Below are 13,502 nucleotides of genomic sequence, written 5' to 3'. Positions count from 1 at the left end.
ATTTTTTAAAAAATAAGGTAGCCACAAATTACATAATTGGTTAGAGTTCCCTAGCACCAAATGGAGACTGAAACAGGCAGCGACTACCTAAACTTGTCCAAATGCAGATTGGATTTTTTGTTGCGAAACACTTTGCTACTGTGTGCACACAAAATCCAACTAGGTACTACCTAGTCATGTACGGAAAGGACCACTGAGAATGGGAAGTCATGTGCTGCTTGTAATGAAGAACACACCTTTGGGGGGCAGTGTTCATCCTCTATGAGAAGCGAGAGACTGTTTCCATGATGTGATGACAGAGCGATGCAGCCAAGCTTCCTCTAACAGGTGAAAAGAAAACAGACACATTTTCTTATGTCTTCCCTTGACACCAGTCGGAACTGTTTCTTAAAGGCTTCTGAGAAAAGTAGCAATCAATTGGCAACGTAACCATGTGGCGAGGCAGCGCCTGGGTAGGGTTATAGGAAGCAGATCGACAGACGGACATACAGACTGCACAACCATCTGTTCACACCTCCATGGAGGTAATCAGATATCCTCAGCTGTACAACGTGACTCCGGACAAGCCCCGACTGGTTCCACTTATCCCTCATCGACCAGTGTTCCCCCACCTACCATCTCCACAGACACAGGGGATGTCCGCTCTGCTCCAGTGAACAGTCAGCCTTACTGGTTATTTGTGTGAAAGACCTTTTAAAAAAAATGTTTTTTTGACTAGGCAAGTCAGTTAATAACAAATTCTTATTTACAATGATGGCCTAAGAACATTGGGTTAACTGCTTTGTTCAGGTGCAGAACGACCTTGTCAGCTCGGGGATTCGATCTTGCAACCTTTCAGTTACCGGCCCAGCGCTCTAACCACTAGGCTACCTGCCGCCCCATTTAACTGGGAAGACAGAGAGCTTGATGCTCAATAGTGATGGATGAGACACACTCTACCCCAAGTCATGTTTCTATGAAAAGCTGCCGTGTTCATTACTGCACAACATAGCTAAACCTCTTGCAATGGACAATGAAAACAAGAGTTTACTTTTTGGACGAGTTTGGGTAGCCCCTCCCTGTGTCCGTTTGTTGTCTTCAGTTTGGTGCCTAGTGAATACGACCCTGGTCCTCGTACAAGGCCTTGTGACAGACTAGCGTCCTGTCCAGAGGATGTACTTGTACATCAAGTCGCCTCAGGCAATCTACAGAAACAGGAGATAGGCTCCTGCTCTATGGGCCATTCCGGAACAAGGCTTACCCTCGTTCAAGTCCAAAACAAATCTATTGACACATTTTTAAGTCCATTTTTTTGCTGCTGTCGCATCAATTTCAGTGGCACATCGTTCTCTGAACATCCAGTGTTTGGATCCAACATAAAAGTCAAAGTCAGGTGAATCCGAGTTGGTCTGATGAACCAATTATACATTAATTGTTCTGGTCTAGACGAGCGATCCATGATGTGAACAGGTTGCATTGTGCCTGTCTCCTACAGATATGGAATGATTATTGTTTTTTGAATGGCAGTAGGGCCATATTGATCTCTGTTATTCTCTTTTCTTACTATTTTCGCTGTCTCCAACCCCCCATCCTTCTCTCCATTCTCTCTCTATTGACTATGGCCATCAATGTGTGTGTGTGTGTGTGTGTGGGGGGGGTACAGACAGGGAACCAACCGTACTCTTATGCACTATAAGCTCAGCGTATAGTTCCTTTTGGAGGGGGCTATTGGGGTTAAATGATGACGTGTGATGGGTGTGGATTTGTATTTAGTGCATATTTACATGACTTATTTGACTGTGTTTGGTTGAGTTCTGGTACCGCCGTTGACACGTGTGAATGTGGTGTGATGTGATGACGAGTACCACACACACACACACGCACAAATGCGCTCATGCACACACCAACAAGCTCATCTTGACAGAGAAAACTGCCGTAACCTACAGGGCCTTAAATGAGTTAACACATTTACGTTTACACGGGGGGGGGGACACTGTGGCCCCGTCCGACGATACCCCCGGACAGGGCCGGCCCGGCAGGATATAACCCCACCCACTTTGCCAAAGCACAGCCCTCACACCACTAGAGGGATATAAACAGACCACCAACTCACTACCCTGAGACAAGGCTGAGTATAGCCCACAAAGATCTTCCCCACCGCAAGAGCCAGAGGGGGGGGCAAAACCCGGACACAAAGATGGCAATGAAGCGGAGGAGACCGGTTAAAGAAGGATTGCTAAGCCTTGACACATGGATTGTGCATGTGTGCCATTCAGAGGGTGAATGGGCAAGACAAAATGTTTCAATCCCTACCTGGTAGTAGGTGCCGGGCTTACCGGTTTGTGTCAAGAACTGCAACGCTGCTGGGTTTTTCACGCTCATCAGTTTCCTGTGTGTATCAAGAATGGTCCACCACCCAAAGGACATCCAGCCAACTTGACACAACTGTGAAAAGAATTGGAGTCAACATGGGCCAGCATCTCTGTGGAATGGTTTCGACAACTCAATATTAGGAAGGTGTCCTTAAGGTTTTGTACACTCAGTGTAAACATACTGTATTCTTGACATAGCTCATCCTATACAACCACATATCTTTTTCCTACTAATATTTTGTCCAAAATGTCTATATACACCACATATTTGTATTCTGCGCCAGGGAAAATGGCGCAGAACATCTTCCAGAAAAACAAAGGTTTTCAAAACACAGGAGGTTGGTGGCACCTTAATTAGGGAGAACGGGCTCATGGTAGTGGCTGGAGTGTAATCAGTGGAATGATATTAAATACATCAAACATGGTTTGATGCCATTCTATTCGCCATCCTCCCCTCAGCAGCCGCCACTGCTTTAAAACTAGGGGTTTGGTGACAGTAATTCTGCTCAAAGATTATACATTGACACATCCAGCTCAAAGTGGAACGTTTAAATAATACTCAGTAGTCGCACGTCACAGTGTGACAGGCTCTATCTCAATTCATTTCCTGGGATTCCTTGCATCCTAATTTCTCGCCTTCTTCCCAACCCTATTGGCTTTCTTCTCCAATGGGGTTTGAGAAGGAGGCGAGTAAATAAGTTGCAAGGAAATACTGATAGAGCCACTGTATGTGTGGCATCAATCTCTTCACTCGAGGGAACTATATCTAAGCAAATCTTTGTAGCTACTGTAACAGAACAGCTCAAGACTGAATGATATCACCAAACGTATCCCTCCGCCCCTTCATAAACTGGACGCATATCAAGATGAAATAGAGAAACCACTTGAATATGTGAACGTATAGTATGACTCTCAGGCTACAGAGGTTTATCTCGACTGTGCAGACAAGCAGGATATTTCGAATGCCATGTCGACCTCGTTTGCTTTTGTTGTAAACACAGCACATACTTGCCCAAATCAATGTTAGACGTCGCTCTCGCCATGATTAGGCAGAAAATGTGGTTATGCTGCAGTCGCCATGGACAATTCTATTTTTTCGAAACATCTCCCGCAAAGAGAGTGCATGGTGGTGAGGGTAGGCAGCAACACATCTGCCATGCAGATCCTCAACACTGGAGCTCCCCAGGGGTGCGTGCTCAGTCCCCTCCTGTACTCCCTGTTCACCCACGACTGCATGGCCAGGCACGACTCCAACACCATCATTAAGTTTGCAGATGACACAACAGTGGTAAACCTGATCACCGACAACGACGAGACAGCCTATAGGGAGGAGGTGAGAGACCTGGTCGGGTGGTGCCAGAATAACAACCTATCCCTCAACGTAACCAAGACTAAGGAGATGATTGTGGACTACAGGAAAAGGAAGACCGAGCACGCCCCCATTCTCAGACGGGGCTGTAGTGGAGCAGGTTGAGAGCTTCAAGTTCCTTGGTGTCCACATCAACAACAAACTAGAATGGCCCAAACACACCAAGACAGTCGTGAAGAGGACACAACAAAGCCTATTCCCCCTCAGGAAACTAAAAAGATTTGGCATGGGTCCTGAGATTCTCAAAAGGTTCTATAGCTACAACATCGAGAGCATCCTGACTGGTTGCATCACTGCCTGGTACGACAATTTCTCTGCCTCTGACCGCAAGGCACTACAGAGGGTAGTGCGCATGGCCCAGTACATCACTGGGGCTAAGCTGCCTGCCATTCAGGACCTCTACACCAGGCGGTGTCAGAGGAAGGCCCTAAAAATTGTCAAAGACCCCAGCCACCCCAGTCATAGACTGTTCTCTCTACTACCGCAGTGCCAAGTCTAGGACAAAAAGGCTTCTCAACAGTTTTTACCCCTAGGCCATAAGACTCCTGAACAGGTAATCAAATGGCTACCTGGACTATTTGCATCGTGTGCCCCCCCAACCCCTCTTTTTACGCTGCTGCTACTCTCTGTTTATCATATATGAATAGTCACTTTAACTATACAGTCATGTACATACTACAGTGCCTTGCGAAAGTATTCGGCCCCCTTGAACTTTGCGACCTTTTGCCACATTTCAGGCTTCAAACATAAAGATATAAAACTGTATTTTTTTGTGAAGAATCAACAACAAGTGGGACACAATCATGAAGTGGAACGACATTTATTGGATATTTCAGGGTAATGAGCTGTGTTGCTTTTACGCCAAACATAACGTTTTGCATTGTTGCCAAAAAGTTCAATTTTGGTTTCATCTGACCAGAGCACCTTCTTCCACATGTTTGGTGTGTCTCCCAGGTGGCTTGTGGCAAACTTTAAACGACACTTTTTATGGATATCTTTAAGAAATGGCTTTCTTCTTGCCACTCTTCCATAAAGGCCAGATTTGTGCAATATACGACTGATTGTTGTCCTATGGACAGAGTCTTCCACCTCAGCTGTAGATGTCTGCAGTTCATCCAGAGTGATCATGGGCCTCTTGGCTGTATCTCTGATCAGTCTTCTCCTTGTATGAGCTGAAAGTTTAGAGGGACGGCCAGGTCTTGGTACATTTGCAGTTGTCTGATACTCCTTCCATTTCAATATTATCGCTTGCACAGTGCTCCTTGGGATGTTTAAAGCTTGGGAAATCTTTTTGTATCCAAATCCGGCTTTAAACTTCTTCACAACAGTATCTCGAACCTGCCTGGTGTGTTCCTTGTTCTTCATGATGCTCTCGGCGCTTTTAACGGACCTCTGAGACTATCACAGTGCAGGTGCATTTATACGGAGACTTGATTACACACAGGTGGATTGTATTTATCATCATTAGTCATTTAGGTCAACATTGGATCATTCAGAGATCCTCACTGAACGTCTGGAGAGAGTTTGCTGCACTGAAAGTAAAGGGGCTGAATAATTTTGCACGCCCAATTTTTCAGTTTTTGATTTGTTAAAAAGTTTGAAATATCCAATAAATGTCGTTCCACTTCATGATTGTGTCCCACTTGTTGTTGATTCTTCACAAAAAAATACAGTTTTATGTTTGAAGCCTGAAATGTGGCAAAAGGTCGCAAAGTTCAAGGGGGCCGAATAATTTCGCAAGGCACTGTACCTCAATTGGGCCGACCAACCAGTGCACCCGCACATTGGCTAACCGGGCTCTCTGCATTGTGTCCTGCCACCCACCAACTCCTCTTTTACTATACTGCTACTCTCTGTTAATCACATATGCATAGTCACTTTAACCATATCTACATGTACAGACTACCTCTATCAGCCTGACTAACTTACCTATTGTTCTCCTAATACTTTTTTTGCACTTTTGGTTAGAGCCTGTAAGTAAGCATTTCACTGTAAGGTCTACACCTGTTGTATTCGGCGCACATGACCAATAAACTTTGATCTGGTATAAATGACTTAAATTAAAGCAACTCTCATCAATGTAGTTTTACTATTACCCACTTACTCTTTCCGGCGGCAGCTAGGGCGAGGAGTAAAATACAAAAAAAGAGGAAAAGAAAGGAGAAAAAAAACAACAGGATGAGAGGAGTAAGAAACACGTTAGAGAATGTGTGCATGTGTGTGTGGGCGTCTGGTACCTATCTGCTTTTTACAGCTTCCCATTTACCCATTGAGGTGAATAGAAAATAGGGAACAGGGTGAGAAACTCAGACTTCAATTGTTATACTCTTCTATTCACCACCGTTGCATGGAGATATGACTCTTATTGTGGTAGACATGTATAGAGTGTTTCTCGACCATGTTACTGGCAAGGAATATATCCGGGTCCTAAAGCCTCATGAAAACCTGATCAGGTCACATGGTAAAGAAAAGCTCCTGACCATATTATCACACATACACCTATTTTCTTTTATAGTTTCCCCATAGGAAACAATGAGGAAACGTAATTACATCCTTGTAATGACAAGACACACACACACACACAGGCACAAACACGCATACTCACATACACACGATAACACATGCACTCTACACACGTACACATGGATTTTGTGTTGTAGATATGTGGTAGTAGAGTAGTGGCCTGAGGGAACACAATGTGTTGTGAAATCTGTTGTGAAATGTAATGTAATGTTTTTAATTGTATACACTACCGTTCAAAAGTTTAGGGTCACTTAGAAATGTCCTTGTTTTTGAAAGAAAAGCACATCTTTTGTCCATCAAAATGACATCACATTGATCAGAAATACAGTGTTGTAACGGGTGTCGTCTTCTGAAGAGGAGGAATCGGACCAAAGCGCAGCGTGGTAAGTGTTCATTACTTTTTATTTAAACTGAACACTAAACAAAAATAACAATGTGAATAACCAAAACAGTCCTGTCAGGTGCAAAACAGAAAACAACTACCCACAAAAACCATGTGGGAAAAAGCTACCTAAGTATGGATCCCAATCAGAGACAACGGTAGACAGCTGTCCCTGATTGAGAACCATACCCGGCCAAAACATAGAAATACAAAAACATGGAAAAAGAACGTAGAATGCCCACCCAAATCACACCCTGACCAAACCAAAATAGAGACATAAAAAGCTCTCTAAGGTCAGGGCGTGACAAGTGTAGACATTGTTAATGTTGTAAATGACTATTGTAGCTGGAAACGGCTGATTTTTTATGGAATATCTACATAGTCGTACAGAAGCCTATTATCAGCAACCATAACTCCTGTGTACCAAGGGCAGGTTGTGTTAGCTAATCCAAGTTTATAATTTTAAAAGGCTAATTGATTATTAGAAAACCCTTTTGCAATTATGTTAGCACAGCTGAAAACTGTTGTTCTGATTAAAGAAGCAATTACAACTGGCCTTCTTTGGACTAGTTGAGTATCTGGAGTATCAGCATTTGTGGGTTTGATTACAATCTCAAAATGGCCAGAAATAAAGACTTTTCTTCTGAAACTCATCAGTCTATTCTTGTTCTGAGAAATGAAGGCTATTCCATGCGAGAAATTGCCAAGAAACTGAAGATCTCGTAACCCACACAACAGCCTTCCTTCAGGATATGGAGGATGAGAATGGTTCCATGTTTTTTTTTCATTGTGGAGGTTTTGTGCCTGGAGAGAATAGTTGAATGGAGAGAGAATACTGTACTCAATGCATGTCAACATTACTAAAGCCATCTACCCACGAACCCGCCTCTTGATACATGATCACCCTGGTGCCCTGACAAAAAAGACGCACTCACATGCACACGCGCATGGATAGATACACACACGTGCATGCAAGCACCTATACACACACTATTTAGATCCCAGACAGTGTAAAGTGGCTGACATTAAAAGGAGGTAGACCTTAACCATTGGTCTGGGTTGACATATTCTCCTACCCTTCTATTGGTTAAGGCAAAGATTGGGGACTGGTTAATATATAGGCTGAAGGTCCTGCATTAGCAGTTAGGGGCAACTTTGGGCCCTTATGGACTATACTTAAAACTTACATTAACACAATGAATTATCAATGACATAAGCGCATGAAATGTGCAGTTACATCATCCTGTTTCTATCTACCTTGTCTCCACCACAACAGTGGGAGTTCAAGAGATGGCCCGAGGCGGTTCTGACACATAATCCCGCCGTTGTTTGGTTACCAGCTGAAATTGAATTGGGGTTGTTAAAACATTGCTAGCTGCCCGCCGAATCCTCAGCTGAAAATGAAAACAGAAGACCTGGCACTCCCTCTGTTTGCACAGCTCTATGTTTGCGTGTGTGTGCAACTCTCTCACTGTGAGTGTGTGTGTGTGTGTGTGTGTGTGTGTGTTACATTCTGATTCCCACGGCCTTATCTCCCATAACATTTATGGAGAGAGAATATCCCTGGAAAAACAATACATCCAAGGCAAAGGCATCCTTTGATTTATCGGCACACATACTGTATGCTTAACCTCTAATAACAGTGACGACAGATCAAATGCATTGGATCTATGTCTTCAAGTTGTTGAAAGGAGGATGACAAAACCCTTGAGAAAGAAGGATGTGGATATGTTTCACACACACACACACACACACACAGACACACACACACACACACAAACGAACAAACATGACAGTCCCTTTGTGTGGCTCTTGAGTAATCCGTGTTACTGTTTTAGCCTGTTATTGTAAGTAGGAGGACGGCTATTGACAAAACCTGATCCCACACTGAGCTAAAACACAGGGGTGGTGGCACGACTGCTGAGAACCAGTCGATTCTGCTCTTTAAAAACCTGCCACTGATCGAAATCTGAAAGCAAATCAACAACATTATTGACCGTGACAACTACCCTCAAAATTGCACTCCCAAATAGTTAGACACAAAACCATCCTGCGATTTTTATTGTGTAATATAGCAGAATATAGCAGTTCATAAAATTCCAAATGCATGCGCACGCACACACACACACACACACACACACACACAACCGCTCTTTCGCATTCTCTGTAGGGATGGATGACAGTGGGAACTATTTTGTGCTGAGCATATTGCCCAACACATACACTAATGTTTTACCTCTACCTGCCAGACCAGTGGGACAGGTGGATCAGCAAACAGCTACACTGGCTAATCAAAAGGGAAGTGACATAAGAGAACAAAGAGTCAACAGGACGAAGGACCTTATGAATGTGCTTTCTATTGTTCTTCCCCTTCTAAAGGGTAGGTATTGTGTACAAAAAGGATCCATATTGAGAAAAAAAGGAACTATGGGTGGAGGACGTTCCTCTTGCGCCCAAAAAGTGTAACAGTAGAAAGAGGTATGTGATACTTTGTTTAGCGTTTCAATCAAGATGTATAGACTCCCACTTACCTCTGGTAGCATCTATGACGTCGACTTGCTCCTACTTACCTCATCTCTCCAATTTGGTACTGCCGTATATACCTTCACATACTCTACGGTCACAAGACACAGGCCTCCTTATTGTTCCTAGAATTTCTAAGCAAACAGCAGGAGGCAGGGCTTTCTCCCATAGAGCTCCATTTTTTAAGTAATGGTCTGCCGATCCATGTGAGAGACGCAGACACGATGGCGTGAGTCATCCCATCTAAAATGAAATACATCAAAAACAAAGGACATGGTGATTGACTTTCGAAGGAACACTGCCATGCACACACCATCACTGATAAAAGGTGAGCCCATTGAGATAGTGGAGTACAAATACCTTGGGTTTGTCATTGACAACAGCTGTCCTGGTTGTGTACTGAAGCTATTTTTAAGAAAAACCAACAGAGACTGTATTTCCTACAGAAACTGCACTTTAAAAAAAATGTTGATCTAACCATCATGGTTCTCTTGTATGAATCATTCATAGAGAGCATTCTTTCCTACTGCTTAACCTGCTGGTTTGGGAATATCAAGGTTGCACAGAAAAATTGGTTGGGCAAGATAGTCAAAACTTGCGGGAAAATCATGGGGCAGCAACAGCAAGAACTGTCGTCTCTCCACCTGGGCAGATGGAGAATAAAATAGCGGTTGACTCTTTCCATCCATTCCACCCTGAATTCAAGCTCCTTCCCTCTGGCCACAGGTACAAACTACCTAAGGTTAAAAAAAATAGGGCCAAGTACTCTTTTATTCCGAATGCAATTCTGCAACTTAACAAAATGTTAGACTCATTGCACTTAGCCCTTGCACTATGAAACTGCACTTACCCTGCCCATTTACTTGCAAATATCCTTAGCTACTTTTTTATTTATTTGTGATATGTTTTATGACTGCTGCAAGATGAATTGCCTCTCTGAGGACATGACAGTTTTCTGAATCTGAATCTCAACCTAAGACTCATCTCTTTAGTTGGTCCTATGATTGAGTACAGTCTGGCCCAGGGGTGCGAAGGTGAATGGCAAGGCACTGAAGTGACGAACCACCCTTGCTGTCTCTGCCTGGCCGCCTCCCCTCTCTCCACTGGTATTCTCTGCCTCTGACCCTATTAAGGGGGCTGAGTGACTGGCTTGCTCACACTTACCCATGCAGTTCCTAGGAGGGTCAGGGAGCATCATGTCATGCCAGCTATACTCAAATTGAATGGCTTGAGTCACTGACGTGATCTTCCTGTCTGGTATTGCGCTCCCTCAGGCTTGTGTGGTGGGGAGATCTTCGTGGGCTATACTCAATCTGGTCTCAGAGTAGTAAATGAGTGGACTTGATATCCCTTTTGTGGTGTGGGGGCTGTGCTTTGGCAAAGTGGGTGGGATTATATCCGACCTAACTTTGGAGGGGGCCACAGTGTCCCCCGACCTACTCTGTTTCAGTCCCCAGAATCTATGCTGCAATAGTCTATGTGTCGGGGAGTTAGAGCCACTCTGTCCTATCTGGTGTATTTCAATTCAATTCAAAGGGTTTTATTGGCATGGGAAACATATGTTTACATTGCCAAAGCAAGTGAAATAGATCATAAACAAAAGTGAAATCTCTCTCTCTGTCTCCCCTCCCAGTGGACCTGAGCCATAGGACCATGACTCAGGACGACCTGGCTTGACGACTCCTGGCTGTTCCCGTCCCAAGTCCACCTGGTCGTACTGCTGATTCAGTTTCTGCTGTTCTGCCTGCGGCTATGGAACCCTGACCTGTTCACCAGATCTGCTACCTTGTCCAGGACATGCTGTTTCAAGCCTCCCCACATGAAAATTTTATATTATGGCATAAATACTATAGTATTCACGGGAACACCGGCCTCCCGTGTGGCGCAGTGGTCTAAGGCACTGCATCGCAGTACTAACTGTGCCGCTAGAGATCCTGGTTTGAGTCCAGGCTCTGTCGCGACCGGGAGACCCATGGGGTGGCGCACAATTGGCCCAGCGTCGTCCAGGTTAGGGGAGGGTTTGGCTGTCAGGGATCTTCTTGTCCCATCACGCTCTAGCGACTCCTGTGGCAGGCCGGGCATAATATATGTTGACACGGTTGCCAGGTGTACAGTGTTTCCTCCGACACATTGGTGCGGCTGGCTTCTTGGTTAAGCGGCATTGTGTCAAGAAGCAGTGCGGCTCGGCTGGGTTGTGTTTCGGAGGACACGCGGCTCTCGACCTTTGCCTCTCCCAAGTCGGTACGGGAGTTGCAGCGATGGGACAAGACTGTAACTACCAATTGGATAACACAACATTTTGGGGAAAAAAGGGTAAAGAATTTTTTAAAATGCAAAATAAAAACTTGTAGGGAACACAATATATGGTCTGTACTTGGCATGTAGGATTCTCACTTATGTGTGACACAAATTGAGATATGGGGAGGGTAATGAGCAGGGTATCTGCAAATGAAATACTGTAGTATTTACTATAATTAAAAAAACTGTAGTGTTTCTGCAGACTGTAGTGTTTTGTGGACATTAATTTAGTATTTAATACAGTTTTTTTTGTTGATAATACTGTAATAATTACTATAGACGATATGGGCAACTTTGATTGGCGTGGGGGGTCACAGAAAATCTGAACTCATCATGAGGGGCCGCAGTGGATCATAGATCTGTGTACCCACATCCAGTCAGAGCCTCCCGCTTGACAGTGGAGAGAAAAATATGAAGATTTAGAGCTAATTTCCTGGAATTCTATACATTTTGCCACAGGGTGGAGAGAAATGTTTGCAGTGAGAATGACTAACAAAATCAATTGGGGCCCCCGGTCAGTAATTCAACCATGATTACTACAAGTTTAATTAGCTGGCTAGACAAATTTACCAATCTACAAAATGTTAGCTGACTAATTGAGTAACAGTCAGTGACTGACATAACAAGAGAAAAACTACTGCTGCTGCACAACCGCATTTCGAAATTGCACCTTGCGTATCCTATTATTCTAACTCTCAACAGTAAGTGGAGACCCTGACTGAGTTCCAAAAATGTATCCGTTTGCCTACAAAAGGGGAGCCGCCAGTTGCCCATCCCTGTACTGCATAGTATTCTATACTACAAAATGCTATCGTAAGTACTACAAATAATTGAGGGATACTATACAGCCCCTGGTTCCTCTCTAGGATTCTTCCTAGGTTCCTGCCTTTCTAGTAGGTTTTTCCTAGCCACTGTGCTTCTACATCTGTATTGCTTTCTCTTGGGGTTTTAGGCTTGGCATCTGAATAAGCACTTTGTGACAACTGCTGATGTAAAATACATGTGATTGATAGAGATAAAGGAAAGGACAGCAAGATTAGTGTGTGTGTGTGTGTGTGTGTGTGTGTGTGTGTGTGTGTGTGTGTGTGTGTGTGTGTGTGTGTGTGTGTGCCAGAGTCGACTGAACCGCTCTCACTGAGACAATAATGTAGCTCTTTCTTTTGTGTTGAGTCTTAATGCACGACCACACTGAAGCACCAATGTCTGTGTAATGGCTTTCATCCTTCACCTGCCACTGCTCCAGTATGGACATTGACAATACCGCAGCACAATAATAACCCTACAATGACACCCATTTCATGTAAGTTGAATGGGTTTGACCACTGCCAAGTCCGTGCACAAAAACCGAAGTCCCACAGTACTATACAGTTAGTCCGCCTCCTACTACAATCACATTGTGGGGGAAAACACCAATTGAATCATATTTCTCCTCAATGGCGATGCAAATGCTAGGTGTAACACTGTGTAATCCAACATACATTTTTATTCTGAGTGTGTGTGGGATAAACAGACCACCAGAGAGGAGGAGGACAGGACACAATGCAGGATTGGCTAGGTTGGCCTGGGCTACCTACACAGATGGCTTTTCTCTCTCTCTCTCTTTCTCTCTCTCTACTGATGAGATGAGCAGAGGGAAGGAGGCATTGTTCAGTATCTAGAGGGGGATTACAATGCCAGAAAAAGTAATTGATTGTTGTGATTATGACTGCGTCCCAAATAGCACCCTATTCCCTGAATAGGGTGCCATTTGGAACGCATACTATATGAATCCATCAGTTTGCGCTTTTGGGGTAGATGTGGCCAAAGAAACTCCCTTTAGAAAAAGGAAACAGCCAGAATAAGAGGGGGAGTCTGTCTATATGCATTAATGTGCTATTTAAAATGTAAAAGCAATTTACCAGCTGTTTACAGTAGTAATGAGATGACAGAATAATTCTAGGATTATTTTGAGGATAGAAGAGAGACGGGTGGGGTATTTATGGGATCTTTTCAGGAATGGGAGGAGGGGATGAGTTGAGTGGATGTGATAGAAGAGACGAGGGTAGTGAGTTGTGGG

This window comes from Oncorhynchus tshawytscha, linkage group LG07 (genome assembly GCF_018296145.1).
Source record: "Oncorhynchus tshawytscha isolate Ot180627B linkage group LG07, Otsh_v2.0, whole genome shotgun sequence".
Classification (NCBI taxonomy): Eukaryota; Metazoa; Chordata; class Actinopteri; order Salmoniformes; family Salmonidae; genus Oncorhynchus; species Oncorhynchus tshawytscha.
Note: the sequence above shows the minus strand (reverse complement) of the source record.